The sequence below is a fragment of the Balaenoptera physalus genome (assembly GCF_965194825.1).
Source record: "Balaenoptera physalus genome assembly, chromosome: 14".
In the NCBI taxonomy this organism is placed as follows: Eukaryota; Metazoa; Chordata; class Mammalia; order Artiodactyla; family Balaenopteridae; genus Balaenoptera; species Balaenoptera physalus.
The window spans coordinates 74,288,236-74,304,366 of NC_138893.1; the positions used below are offsets into that span (position 1 = coordinate 74,288,236).

The following is a 16,131-nucleotide window of genomic DNA, read 5'->3' on the forward strand; positions in this document are numbered from 1 at the left end:
TGTATTACCTTGTTAACTTTTAATCTTTGTTGTACAGTTAGACATGCCCTCTTTTTATTCTTAATATCGCTTTCTCCCCTTCTTTTGTCATTTTTTCTGAGTATTTTTCAAGTGATCTTTTAGAAGAAGCAACTTTGCATTTGCATTACATTTCCTTTTTTCTGTTCTTTTGTCTGTTATTCACTTCCAAGTTTTTTAAGTTGAATTCTTAGTTTATAGATTTTTAGATTTTCTTTTTTCCTAATATGAGCTTGAATTACCACTTCTCTTCATCCTACAAACTTCAACATTTCGTGGTTTTATTATTTTTCCATTCTAAGCATTTTCTAATATTCATTAAGATTTTGTTTGACTTACGTATTGTCTGGAAGTATGTATCTTAAATTTCTGAGCCTGTGGGGCTTTTTCAGTAAAAATTGAGTTTAATTGTTGATAGAAAATATGATCTGTATACTAATCATTCTTTTGCATTTGTTAAGACTTGATTAATATCTTAGTTTGTGGACAATTTTTGTAATTCTTACATGTGTGTTTGAAAAGAAATATGTATTTTCCAGTTACTGAGTGCACAGTTCTGCATTTCTCCATTAGACCAAGCTTGATAACTGGGTTGTTTGAATCTCCAATATTCTTATTATTCTTGCCCATTTTTTGTCAGTTTGATCTTGTACCACCAGGTTATATAACTCCAGGAGAATAATTTACACAGAATAGTGTTCTGAAACTATCTTGGCATCAGAATCACCCATGAAGTTTTTAAAAATGCAAATGCTTGTTGCCTGTACAGATTATGATTCAGTATCTCTGAGGTTAGGCTTAGGAAATGACATTTTTAAAAGGCCCCATGTGATTTGATAAGCAATCAAGATGAAGTAGCACTGTTTTCTGTTTGTTGGATTTCACTATATTATATTCCTACTGATGTCTTACATAATAAATTCACCTATACATTAAGAGCCAGCCCTTTCTTGAATCTGCACAATAGTCAAGAGATCACTAAAAACTTCAAGATAGGTATGGATAACTGTGATTCCTGATTCTATGTGATTTCCTGAGAAGACTAGAAAAGGGAAATTTAGTCTAGGAATAACCACTGTAGACAAAACCTAGTTCTGGGTCCTCAGGAGATCCTCTCCACTTATGATGGCTTATTGCTCTTTTTAGATATGTATAGGGAAACACAGGACACACTAGCCTGCCAGGGAATATCAGAAAAGGTTCCTCAACAAACCCCTTCTGGAAGGGAACTGAGTATAAGTGATCTGGTTTATCGCAAGGACCCAAGGACCAGAAACACTGAAATCACTTGAGAGCTTATTAGAAATGCAGAATCTTGGGTCTCACCCCAGACTTCTGAACCAAAATCTACCTTTAATAATATCTCCAGATAATTTGTATGTATATTCAAGTTTAAGATACTTTAGAAATGCAGACAGATTCTGCATCTCTAACAAGCTCCTCAATGATGCCAGTACTGCTGGTACTAGGCACACTTTGAATAGCAAGGGTCTATTTCACAAGGAATGTAAACAGAGGAAGGAAACCCTTAAAACCATTCAGGGATGCCCATACCTCCTACGCCAGTAGGATGCTATGAGGGCTTAGGGGATTTCTGAAACTCGAGGAACACATCCCTCCCCCAATTTAACATAATATGGAAGGGCACCGAACACTGTCTTTGTCAGGCAACAGAGGCATTCAAATACCCACGAGATAAACACTGGGAACAATTAAAACTTCTCGCCTTCTTTGTTGTTTTCCCTATGCAAGACAGTCTGCTCCTGTCTGTATGACTCAAATTCATAAATTCTCCTCTGCAAATTTTCATGGGCAGCATGCAGACTCCTGCCTTTTCCCGCCTTTCATTTCTATCATTCAGTAGTCTATTATCTTAAGCAGCCACGACTGGGGATGGATTCCACAGAGAACATATTTCGCTGTTGAAATGAGCAAGATATTTCCAGTCAGTTTTTAAAGATTTAGTGCTCACACACAGGCAACATTCACATAGAAAACATCTCTGCCTGGTTGATCTCAGTTCTGCTCATTTGGGCCTCATTTCTGGAAGTCAAGCTAGTATGGAGGGGAGGCAGAGCAGAACTTGGACCTTCCTCCAGGCAAGGGCAGAGTGGAAGTGGTTCGTTCAGTGGTCATAGTCATCACATCTTGCCAAAGCTCCCCAGTCACTCTTGGTAGAGGCGGACCTCATCTGTCACAGATTCTTCAGGAAGGGCTCTGAGTACAGTATCCCCTGAGTTTTTGAATACACTCATCCTTTGGTATCCACAGGTTCCTGGAACAAATCCCCCACGGATACCAAATTCTACGGATGCTCAAACACCTTCTATAAAATGGCACAGTATTTGCAAATACTACATAGTCTATGCACATCTTCCCATATACTTTAAATTATCTCTAGATTACTTATAATACCTAATACAATGTAAGTGCTATATAAATAGTTACCAGTGTGCCACAAATTCAAGTTTTACTTTCTGGAACTTTCTGGATTTTTTTTCTTCCAAATATTTTTGATCCTCGATTGAATCCACAGATGCAGAACCAGCACACAGGGAGGGCCAACTGTATTAAAACTGTTTTTTATAATTCTGATATATGAAGAACAGTTTGTCTGGACATAAAGTCCTTGGCTATCACTTTTTTTCCTTGAGTTGTTTAAAAATGATGCTCCTCTTTGTTCTTGCTTTGTAGGTTGCTGGAAAGAAGTTTGATGCCACACTGTTTCTCTTTCCTTTGTCAGCTATATGATTTTTTTGCCTGGAGGCCAGAGGTTTTTTTTTTTTTCTTTATTTTTAAAGTCTAAAAGTTTCACGAGGATATGTCCCAGAGCTGTTGGTTACTGGTCAATTTTCCAAACTTACAGTGTAACATTTTGATATACAGATACAGATTTTTTTTTTTTTTTTTTTAAATTTATGGCTGTGTTGGGTCTTCGTTTCTGTGCAAGAGCTTTCTCTAGTTGCAGCAAGTGGGGGCCACTCTTCATCGCCGTGCACGGGCCTCTCATTATCGCGGCCTCTCCTGTTGCGGAGCACAGGCTCCAGACGCGCAGGCTCAGTAATTGTGGCTCAGGGGCCTAGTTGCTCCGTGGCATGTGGGACCCTCCCAGACCAGGGCTCGAACCCGTGTCCCCCGCATTGGCAGGCAGATTCTCAACCACTGTGCCACCAGGGAAGCCCCAGATCATTTTTTTATTTACAGATTTTTTTTGGATTACAATTTTAGGTATTAGTTTCATTCTATATTTTGTTTTTCTTCTTCAGAGATTCCAATAATAGGTGTTTTGGATCTTCTTTACTTCTCTTTTATGACTTGTTTTTCAGATTCTTCTACCCTCTTTCTTAATTGTATTTACTTCTTTTTTTTCTGTTTTATTATTTCAGTCCACTATCCTTTGGGAACCTATAATTTAGTCTTCATTCCTCTGATTATTTGTCCTTTTACTTCAAATTCTTTCCTGATTTGATCACTTGTCATTTCATCTTGCTCTTTTAATTTTTTTGGTTCATTTCTCTTGTGAGTTTTTATTTTTGAATCAAAGTTGTAAATTTTGAATCAAGGTTTTCTTTATTTGCAAGTTTTTTTTAGTAGTATTTAATTCCTGTTAGAGTGTTGTACTACCATTTTCCTTTTCCTTTTCATTTTAGGCAAATGTTTTCATTAGCTAAATAAGTTGATTCTTATTTTCAATTTCTATTTAGAGTTGTTTTGTGTGGCCCTTTAATTTTGATTTGATTTCCTTTAATTTTAAAATGTCTTCCATTTTTCTAGATTAGCAGTTGATTTCCTTCAATTTTAAAATGTCTTCTATTTTTCTAGATTAGCAGTTGACCTCCTTCTATGTAGGAAGGTTAAAACTTTTGGATTAGTCTGCTGGGTTTCTTAGTTGAGCAGTATCCCTCTCTCTTGCTACAGAGAGTACAATTTACTTGGGGATAGAATCATAAATGGAGAAAGTTGGAGTGTCTTCCAATTCATCAGTCGTCTTTTGTTTGTATAGTATTGTTTATTTCCTCTACCTGCTTCCTTCTTCATCTTTGCCATGAAGCCACCAAGAGACACCCATCCTTTTCAAGACCCCTGCAGAAATGGAGCCTTCCCTGGACTGCTGCTCTAGTTTTGCACATTTTTGAGTCTGTTTATTTCAAGACTTCAGTAACTGTGTTCCAACTTAAGAGGACTCGGACCTGTTCTGGTATTTTCCCACTTTGTTTAGTCTCTCCCCGATTGTCCACACTGACTTGCACTCCAGAGCAAGGTCTGCTGTGGGTGTTTATTTCCCCATTTACATTTACCTTTAATTCTAGCTCTGGATTGCATTTTTAAATAATTCATGGGTCAAAGGAGACATCAGAATGGGAAATTAGTATTTTGAACTGAATGATTATGAAAATACAACATATCAAAAGTTATGGAATGCAACTAAGGCAGTATTGAAGGGGACATTTACACCACTAAATACTGATATTTTAGAAAGAAGAAAATTTTCAGTTCAATGACCACAGCTTCTCTCTTAACAAATTAGAAAAAAAAAAAAAAGAACAAATAAAGACAAAGTAAGCACAAGGAAGGAAACAGTAAAAATTAGATCAAAATCGATGAAATAGAACAGAAGAACAATAGAGAAAAATCAATGAAACCACATCCAGAATATATAAAGAAGTCTAAAACAATAAAAAATAATTTAAAAAATTCAAAATGGATGAAACATTTGAATGGATATTTCACCAAAAATGATACATGATGGTAAATAAGTGCATACACATCAGTCGAGTCATTAGCTGAACATCATTAGACATTAGGGAAATGCAAATTAAAATACAATAAGATTCCACTATCCCCTATTAGAAACTTGAAAATTAAAAGAGTGGCCATACCAATTCTTTCAAGGATGTGGAGCAATTGGAACTCTCATCCACTGCTGAAAGGAATGTAAAATGATACAAACACTTTGTAAAACAGTCTGGCAGTTTTATAAAAAGTTAAAAATACATCTACTATATGATGCAGCCATTCCTAAGTGTGTACCCAAGAGAAATTAAAGCATATGCCCATTCAAAGATCTGTTCGTTAACATTAGTAATAGTTTTGTTTGTAGTAGCCAATGACTGAAAACAACACAAATGTCCATCAACAAGATAAAGAAATTGCTGTATGTCCATATGATGGAACACTGCTCAACAATAAAAATGGGAGAAAAAACTACTAATACATACAACATGTTTGAATCTCAAAACAATGACGGTGAGTGAAAGAAGCCAGACAAGAAAGAGTGCATTCTATATGATTCCATCTGTATTAAATTCCAGAAAATGCAGTCTAATTTACAATAACAGGAAGCAGATCAGTGATTGCCTGGGGATGGAGGGTTAGAGAGCTGGAGGGTACAATTACGAATAGGCACAAAGTAACTTTTGAGGGTGATGGATATGTTCATTATCTTGATGGTAAAATGGTTTCTCGATGGTTTCATGGGTATACACATCTATTCAACTTATCAAATGATATACTCTTTATATGTGCAGTTTATTATAAATCAACTCACCTCAGTAAAGCCACTGAAAAGTTTAAAAATGTAGTACCGCTCACACTGATGTTGTAGATATAAATAAAAGCGGTGACTTAAGTGGGGACATAGCTCTATGTGCTGGGACAAGTGAATTTGTACCTACAGTGATGTAGCACAAGTACCTAAAAAATAAAATATGAGCAGAAAATACAATGACGAATATCTGAAAATGGGGATTGATGGAACCAACCAACTTTCTTAACTCCTAGTTCTTAGTGTGCTGTTCTACCTCTGGAAATAGGTTTTGGATTTGTGGGTAGTAAACACACATACATACACCCATACACCATATAAATTCCTAACTTTTTTTTGACAAAGGATACAGACCTTAACAGAAGCGTGAAGCATGGCAGTGGCCCCAGATAGAAATAGGCCCAGCCTGTCATTGTGGGCTCTTCTCTTGTTCTTGGGGCCCAAGTCTCCAGTGAACCCTGCAAGTCAGGTAGGACCCAGCCAGAAGTACAAGAAATCCAATTTTTGCTTTTTCCTTTTTTTTTTTTCTGTGGACATTACCAATCTGGACAAATATACACTTAGAAGCTTTTCCCTTTTTTGAAGGGAATGCTTACAAATACGACACTCTCCTGGTTCATGGACCAAATTAAGCAAGGCTCATGATTGCAAGGCCACATCCCCATCAACGATAGAAAAAGGAATCGTGCCAGCTGTTCCTGGCACTGCCTTCCTCCTGCTCCCCCAGAGCCCAGAAAAACCATGCTGCTACTGTAAGAAAACCTTAGCTAGTAGTGACATGAAGTCATCAAAGCTTGTGGTTCATTTTCAAAGATGCAATGTCTTTCTAGAAAAATTAATAAAAATAATGCTAGTGTCCCCAAATTAATTCAGTCACTTAAGTTATATAAGAGATCAAAAGAAAAGAGGCATTTTTCAAAGCTGTATTTCACACAAGGAAAAAAGATACAAGCTACACTATCTACTGATAAAACTCTTGTGATACACACAGAACTAATGCCAAATATTGTGTTCAGAACAGGCTTTGGTGAATTCTCTATAGCAAATGACACCACGTATGATAGTAGACATGTTTCTTTACTATTGGATGAAACTGCTGACTTGCAAAGAATGAATCAGTTCTTGGCATACATGTGTAGTATTTATCAAGGAGGAATGATAAATATTTATGCTCTTTTGAAGAGATAGTTGTTTCAGTAAAATGACTATTTTTGGAGGTACAATTATGGCTAGAAAAGCTGTCTTGGAATTAGTATTGTGGAATTCAAAAATACAAGTCTTCCTTCCTTAAAAAATTAGGGAATAAAGTGATGAACCCCCCCCATCTCTGATCAAAAAAAAAAATGAAATTTTAAAAAGCGAGTTTCCCTTTTAAGCAGAAAACTGGTTTCTGTAGCAGGGAAACTGTAAAGGGTCTAAAGTACTTTGTTTGTTCAGGCCTCATGTTGTAAATTGCTTTTCTTTGCTGATAAGAAAAGCTAAAAAGTCAGAATATTCATGATCCAGGAAGCTAAACAAAAACCTGTCTGTGAACTAATCAGGTTGAGACAAATGTGTAAGACTCAAATGTGATTCTGTTCAGTCGTAAGTGACAAATTCCCTAAGTTGTGTTTTCCTGTCATTCAACATAAAGAGATAAGTATTTTCTTGTCAGTTTTACTAATTAAGACCGTTACATCTACAGCACAATCTTTATCCTCCGGTCTTGAGAGAATTGCAAGGAATCACAGAAATGTTTTCACGGGAAAAGAAGAATGTGAGCTCAGGAGGGCCTGTTCCCTTTATCTCCCCTACAATTCATACTGCAAAGCCATCACCAGTGTATTTTTCTGTCTTTCTTTACTCCAAAGGGTATATAAAGAGTGAGAGCGGATTCTGGTTTAGAGAAGAGCTATCAGAATCAATTATCTTCCTTTTGCCAAAGAGTTAAAAAAATAATTAAAGAGACTCCTGACAGCATCAAACCTAAAAAAACTAGAAAGCAGGGTTTAGGGTTTGAAATCCCCACTGAAGTGCCCACGAGGTACGCTGGCTCATGCAAGCATTTGCAATTAAACATCAATCCCCATTTTTCTATATTCTTAGAGATGAGTTGGGGTTTGTATTATTTCCTGATCTTGATTATTTACTTAAGAAACTATGGATTTGATCATTCCAACCCCTGAGCGAATGTCTTTTTAGCATTCTACATAAAGAAATGGGCAAGATACATGATTCTCTTTTCCAAGGAGAAAGATGCACACACAAGTCTTCAAAATGAAAGATGTGATAAGAGCCGTTTTTTCGTGGCACTGATAATGCCAGCAAAGACGACTGCTGTGACTTCAGGTGCCTGACTCAACTGGCATATCTTAGCGCTAGAGTCAGTTATCTCCAACACTCTGAACCTAGCATGTCAGGGCTGAAATAGCTTATGTTTAATGAGGAGAATGATATGTCCAGGAATTCTTAAGAAAATCAAAGCGTGGTGCAAGCCGCTTGATCAGCAAGTCTGACTCTCCCTAAAATATTTGAGTATCCCTTTTTTTTCAGAGGGGGAAACACCTAATGATGTCAATTTTAAAAATTACATCTAAATTCTATGGTATTATATGACAAAATACATTCTAGAGCTGAGTAAAAACAACGAGTGGGTTAAGAATTCACTGACCACTCCTTTTCCAAATGAAAACTCGGAACCTCCCAGTATTTGAAAGCGCTTATTAAGAAGGCACAGGATTGCGGGATTCATTCATTCAACCAACTTATTGAGCCCCCACCATCTACCAGATCCATTTCAAGGCACTTGTGATACAACGGTGAACAAACAAATAAAAAACCCTACCCACATGCACTTTTCTTTCTGGTGTGTAGGTGGGAAGGGAGGATGGAGAGAAGACAAACAGCAAACAGTGAAAAAAATAGTACATATCTGTGATGAAGAAAAAAAAAGCTGAGTAAGTTTACTACTTACTCAGGACCAGGAACGCCTGGCAAAGGAGGGTGGTGGGGAGGGTGGATGCAGGTTGCAATATGCAGATGGCCAACAGACACATGAAAAGAGCCTCAACATCACTAATCATTAAGGAAATTCAAATCAAAACCACAATGAGGTATCACCTCACACCTGTCAGAATGGCTATCATCAAAAAGAACACAAATAACAAATGTTGGCGAGGATGTGGAGAAAAGGGAACCCTCTTGCACTGTTGGTGGGAATGTAAATTGGTGCAGCCACTGTGGAAAACAGTATGGAGGGTTCTCAAAAAACTAAAAATAGAACTACCATATGATCCAGAAATTCCACTGCTGGGTATATATCTGAAAAAAACAATAACACTAATTCAAAAGATACATGCACCCCAATGTTGATAGCAGCATTATTTACAATTGCCAAGATATTGAAGCAACCTAAGTGCCATCAAGAGATGAATGGACAAAGAAGATGTGGCGTGTATATACAATGGAATACTACTCAGTTACAAAAAAGAATGAAATTTTGCCATATACAGCAACATGGATGGGCTTGGCATTATGCTACGTGAGATAAGTCAGGCAGAGAAAGACAAATACTGCATGATATGACTTATATGTGGAATATAAAAAAATACAACACACTAGTGGATGTAACAAAAAAAAAAAAGCAGACTCACAAATATAGAGAACAAACTAGTGGTTACCAGTGGGGAGATGGAAGAGGAGAGCGGCAATATAGGGGTAGGGGATTCAGAGGTACAAACTATTAGGTGTAAAATAAGCTACAAGGATGTAGGGAAATATAACCAATACTTTCTAATAACTATAACCTTTAAAAATTGTGACTCACTATATTGTACACCTGTAACTTATATAATATTGTACAGCAACTAGACTTCAATGAAAGAAAAAAATAATAAAATAAAATAGGGTGATCTAAGCAGGCCATACTGAGATAGTGACAAATGAGTAAAGACCAGAAGGAGATAAGGAAGGTTAAGTATGCAGATAACTGGGGGAAAGCAGAGGAAGCAGCCAGTGTGGAGACTGGGAGGAGGTAATTTGGGTGCTGGAGCCACCAGCGGGCTGCAGTGGAGCCACTGAGCATAAGGACCTCAGGGGATAAGTCTGAGAAGTCACTGAGGCTAGACCACGCAGACCCTCCTAAGAACACTGGCTTCCACTGTGAATGACATGAAGTATTTGCAGGGTTTTTGAAGACTGGCATTATCTGGTTTAGATATTCCATGAATAAGTTTCTCTACTGTGTTGAAAACTGATTATGCAGGAGGGGCAGAGTAAGAAGCAGTTAGACAATTATTGTCATGACACAGAATGCAGATGAGATGCTGAAGGCTCCCCCCAGGGTGGTAACAGAGGAGGCCGTGAGAAGTGTTGAACCCTGGAGATGTGTTCTGAAGGTAGGGCCAACAGCATTTCCTGACAATATAGATGTCATGTGAGAGAGAGAGAGAGAGGAACGATGATGGCTCAAGTCTTCGTTCCCTGAGCAACTAGAAGACCAGATTTGCCATCAGCTGAGATGTGGAAGACTGCAGATGGGGCAGGTAGAAAGAAGGAGCTCTGATTTGGAACCTGTTGAGTTTGAGAGGCTCAAGTGGAAACGTTGAGTAAACTGTTGGATAAGTGAATCTGCACTTTAGAACAGAGACCTCAGCTAGAAACATACATTTGAGTGGTCAGGATGTAGATGTCTTTTCATGCCAAGAGGCTGAATAAAGGAGTGAGTGTGAAGAGAGAAAGGATCAAGGGCATTCCAGCATTAGGAGGTCAGGAAATGAGGAGGAACCAGTTACAGAGACTGAGAAGAATAACCAGTGAGGTAGAAGAACCATCAGGTCGTTTGGCACCCCAGAAGCCAAGTGAAGTAAGTTGTATGAAAGAGAATGGGGGTGATCAGTACAATGTGGAAAATGAAACTATGCTTCAGTCCCTGTTTCTGTAGACCAGACTCTGAAAGTATGCTTAACTCACGCTGGCCCTTGCTTCAGGAAACAGGGTCCTGACTCGCTACCCCTAACCAGAAGGGCGGGCCAGATCTGCAGGGATGAATCATGTAGCTCTAGGTACAGCAGCTCCCTCTTATCTGAGGTTTCCCTGTCTGTGGTTTCAATCACACACGCTCAACAGCAGTCCCAAAATATTAAACGAAAAATTCCAGGAAAAAAAATTCATAAGTTTTAAATTGTGCCCTGTTCTAAATAGCATGATGAAGTCTCATCCCATTCGCCCCACTCTGTCCTGCCTGAAATGGGAATCGTCCCTTTGCTGAGCGTCTCCTGCCAGTTAGTCTCTTAGTAGCCGCCTCAGTTATCAGATTGACAGTCGCGGTATCGCAGTGCTTGTGTTCATGTCACCCTTATTTTACTTAATAATGGCCCGAAAGTACAAGAGTTGTGATGCCGGCAATTCAGATATGCTAAAGAGAAGCCGTAGAGTCCTTCCTTTCACTGAAAAGGGAAAGTTGTTGACTTAGTAAGCGAAGGAAAAAAATTCACATGCTGAGGTTGCTAAGATCTACTGTAAGAACAAATATGCTATTGTGAAATTATGAAAACGGAAAAAGAAATTTGTGCTAGTTTTGCTTTTGCACTTCAAACTGCAAAAGTTACAGCCACAGTGTACGGTAAGGGCATTAAGTTTGTACAATAAGATATTTTGAGAGAGAGAGAGAGACCACATTCACATAATTTTTATTACAGTATATTGTTATCATTCTTCTATATTATAATTAGTTATTGTTCCTAATCGCTTACTGTGCCTAATTTACACATTAAACTTTATCATGTATGTATAGGAAAATATATAGCATATACAGGGTCCAGCGCTATCCAAGGTTTCAGACATGCACTGGGGGTCTTGGAACGTATCCTCATGGATGAGGAGGACTACTGTACTCCATCCATCCATGCAACCTCAGGGATGAGCCAGGCCTACAGTCACATTCATTCGGATACTAAATACAAGGTATTGGAACTCCCTTTACACAGTATATTACAGTGCTGGCCATCTGTTTAGAGAGGAAAATTCCAGAGATGGTTTATTTCCATAATCCTAGCCCTGATTCCCTCTCTTTCCCCACTGACCATGTCACTGAGCTCAACACGTCCCACATCAAATCCACCTAAGTGGTACCTCGTAAGCAGAGCAGTCCTTAGCTTTTCATCTCACTAGTCCCAGCACAACAGATTCTCAATGAGTAGTTTGTCAAACTGAACTGAACTGAGACTTTATCATACTGCCTTCTACTGCTATGGCAAAGGGAAAAACAGTTGTACAGGAGGAATGTGCATTCCTTAAATAACCTTTAATGGTGACAGTAAATGTTGCCTTCTGTCGTGGCCTCTGATCAGTGAGGTTTCCAATATACAGGCAACCAACTCAGGAAACACAGAAATGCCCCTTGAGGCAGGCCAGCATTCCCGCTGTGGTGAGAGCTCACTCAGAGCCACTGGCTCCTTGACAACAGGGAATGTCAGTTTCACCTGGAAACTTTTTTTTAAAGTATTTATTTATTTATTTATTTAAACTTTAAAAAAAATTTTTTTAAATGTTACTATAATTTTTAAAATAAATTTATTTATTTATTTATTTTTGGCTGCACTGGGTCTTTGTTGCTGTGCGTGGGCATTCTCTAGTTGTGGCAAGTAGGGGTTACTCTTCGTTGCAGTGCACAGGCTTCTCATCGCCGTGGCTTCCCTTGTTGCAGAGCACGGGCTCTAGGCGCACGGGCTTCAGTAGTTGTGGCACATGCGCTCAGTAGTTGTGGCTCATGGGCTCAGTAGTTGTGGCTCGTGGGCTCTAGAGAGCAGGCTCAGTAGTTGTGGTGCACGGGCTTAGTTGCTCCACGGCATGTGGGATCTTCCCTGACCAGGGCTCGAACCCATGTCCCCTGCATTGGCCGGCGCATTCTTAACCACAGCTCCACCAGGGAAGTCCCTCACCTGGAAACTTAATAGAAGGCAGCCACATAGCCAAGAATGAAGCCTTTCACACATCCTAGGCTCCACTTTGGCTGAGTCACCACACTGAAGCCATGATGGGGCCATGTTCCTTAGGGCCTGGAAGTGTGACTCACTCTCAATTCCAAAACTTACTTTCACTTTCATGGAGTAGCGCAAGGACACCACGGAGTGCAGTTGATTGCAAACATATCAGCCTCAATCATCTAAGAGAGGCATCTCAAACCTCTGATTTAAAGACATTGTTGTAAATGTCATTTGCATAGAAGAGAAGGAACTGCTTTCATCTCATCCCTAGCAAAACCCGAGGAGCAAAATCAGGGTTATAAAAATCGCTGCACAGAGGATGGCTGAATTCTGACTTAGTAAAAGGTTCTAGCAAAGGCAAAGAGGAGACAGGGCCATAGTAAAGAAAAATATCACTTGGGTTACTCCCAACTAATAGGATCATATAAAAATGAAATGGAGAATAAACCTACTGTGATGTTGATGGATTATGATGAGAACTGAGTTAAGGAAAAATAAGTGCTTTTACATCATCCAATTCTCTAAATAACATTGGAAACCAGGGAACTGGATGTGTTCAAGCTTATCTGCAAGAAATCTGAAAAATGTTGCCAAGATCACTAACTGCAATTTCACAATGCCATGATGGGGCCCCAAAAGCAATTCTGAAGACAGCTTGTCTCCTTGCAGAGATAACAGACTCAGACACAATCCAGGTTCCTTCAAAGGGTCAATTCAGGGGTTACAGACAAGATTAAGTTTGTAATTGTTGTAATTTCACCTTCGGCTGGCAGACAGCATCGAGTCAGAGGAGGCACTGCCCAGAAAGGAGCAATTTTCTCTACAAAATGATTGTCATTAATAGAGCTTATGGGGGAGGTGGCCATCCCTTTGTTCTTTCCCAAGTTCTAATTTTGTGCTACCAGAAGTAGCAAATCACAACATTTAAGAGAATCTAAGTGATGACCATGTAGCCACAGCTTTGAGATCCTATAACTACCAACAACCAAAAGACCCACTCAGAGCAACATCTCACCTTCTCATCCAAGAGTAGTTAGAGAAGCATGTTGGTGTGTGCACTGCCTGGGCAACTCTTGCTATTTGAGAGAGAGGTGCTTAGACTCGTGCCCATGCTCTGCAGAAGCAGAACAAAGGTTCTAGTCCTCACATGTCCTCGTGGTTAGGCTGGGAAGCTGTAGCACAACTCTTGCTTCTGTGGGAATGGGGCCTTCCTTGCCCATCCAGGAAGTAGCTACTTGCTCAGCTCCTAAAGGCCACATGGCAGGCTTTGCACTTACAGAATCCAAAAAGGAAACTTGTCCTCAATTAGATCAACTCTCTTATATTGATAATAGAGGTGTTAAAACTGACAGCCAGATTGGGTGAGTGACTTTCCCAAGATTACACAGTCAGTTAGTGGTAGAGTCCATGTTAAGTCTTACACTCTAACCACTGAGCAGCACTTTCTACTTGAATATATTTGACGTGGGGAATCATTCTGCCAACCATCCATCTGCAGTGTTTGATATTAGAGTATAAAGCTATGGGGACAGATATGTGACTTTGGTTTGCTGTTTCCTGTTTTTATTGTACTAATTACCATCATTCCTGTGTATACCAAGAAAGAGTTTCTCAGCAGAATCTTTATCTAGTGCCAAATAATATGTGTACTTTGGGGATATGTGTAATTACTGTCCCCCCCGCGAGTTCAATCGTGAGGCCAAGCAATATCTGTGTCTTTCCATATCAATACTGTTAGCTTCTTTGCCACAAGAAGAGATGTGATAATTACCAGATGCAATCAGACCTGGAACATAAAATGCGATTTCCAAATATCGCTGAAAACCAAATGCAGTTTGCTACATTCTTATGAGCCAAACTTAACTGGAGCACTAATAACACTGGTTTCTGTTGATCTACTTCTGATTTGACATGTAAAAGAAAAGTAAAAAGAGTAGGATGCCCTGAACTCAGAAGTCAAAGAGGCACCAGTCTTTAGTTCTCAATGTGGGGAACTGAATTTTCAATTGTCATTTGGCTGCCTAATGGGTTAGGCAAAGGCAGGCTTGATTGAATATGAGCTTTCAGCTCTTTGTTTGTGCCTGACATTGTTCATAACCACCAGGTCCTCAGTTCCCAGCCCAATTTGAAAAAAGTGTTCCCATCTTATTATTAATCATCCCATGATATGAAGTACAAGTGTTTCTTCTGCAAATTGCAACTCAAAATTAGCATGTTTGGGTAAAAATAAGCAAATATATATATATACACACATACAATCAATTGAAAACAAATAGTAATACCCCATCCTCAACCAGCTCTTCTTCTGCGATTTCTCTACTGACTATTGATTTGTGTTCTCAGGGAAAGTCAGATCCCAGCAGTTGGCCTCAAATGGCAAGTCAATCTAAGCAAAAACTATGATTCCTTATTCCTCAGCATCTGACATTTGCAGAGAGTGACGTCTAATGAAGGTCTCTTTTATGGGCTGCCCCATTAAAAGAAAAGTACCTATCAGTCAACCAGTGTGAGTTCACAATACCAAAAGCTCTGGGGACCCAGTTTGAAAGGGGTGAATATGAAAGGGAGGGCCACCCACCCTCACTGTGAAGTAAATAAGGGTTGTAGGACTGAGGCTCCCCTCCAACAACCTGGAATGAACCACCATAAGTGGTTCTCCTATTTGTGTTTCTGCTCAACACTGGAGGGCCTCACTTTTTTCCTTTAATGTAGAGGGAGAGAAAAAAAAAATCTGCCCTGTCAAAGCCACACAAGAGAATTCTCTTAAAATAAACAGCTCAATTTAACCGCAGGCTTTTCTTTCCATGGTCATATTTTAAATGTATATAATGTTAGATGGCTGCTGGAAAAATGACAAGTGTCTGTTTTCATTAGACTCCCCAACTGCATGGATCTAATTGACAGCCTTTCCGAGGCATGGAGGAACTTCCAGCTTCAGGGTTTCCATAGCAACATGTCCCCACTGCTAGAACCACACTCTAGCTCCAGCTCTAAGTCATCGTTCATGGGAACCCACATTTTAGACACTCTGTTAAGTTATCCAGGAATTTCAACATCCTGAAGGTTAACAAATCCAATTTTCCAAGTAGGTAAAATCTCCTGCTCTGGGGGCTAAGTTTCCACTTCAGATTTCCAAGAATTCTTTGTTCAAATTACATGCCTTTTTGTTTATTCCAGTCTGGCTCCGTAGCATACTGATTATATATTTTAAGGCTCCAAGGCTTAAATTGTCCTGGTTATCTCTCCATCTCCCTCCAAAGGAATAACACTGTACCCTTCTCCTCTTCTGGGAGGTATTGCTTGCCACTGTTAATCATCTAAGATGAGCATGGCCATATCAACTAAATCCAGGTTCACAAGTTTCCAGGTAAAGTGGGATGAGGGGAGGGCAGGCTGGGCAGCACAAGGGCACTTGGCCCAGGCAGGCACTGGAGGGGGCTGCAGCCCAGCCCACTCTCCACTTACCATGCCAATCAGAGGGGCCACATCACTCCAGAATGATGCCCTTTTCTAAGACAGACATGCGGCCTGACCATAGGTAACACACTTAGCATACATTATTTCATTTAATCCTCAGAGCCTGAAGACAGAGTTCTTATCAAT

General features: G+C 39.5%; 1 long non-coding RNA gene across 1 annotated transcript in view; it reads right to left on the reverse strand.

Moving 5' to 3' along the window:
- Positions 1-16,131, reverse strand: part of LOC309642564 — a 290,224-nt gene that overhangs the window by 263,512 nt on the left and 10,581 nt on the right. The window lies entirely within an intron of this gene.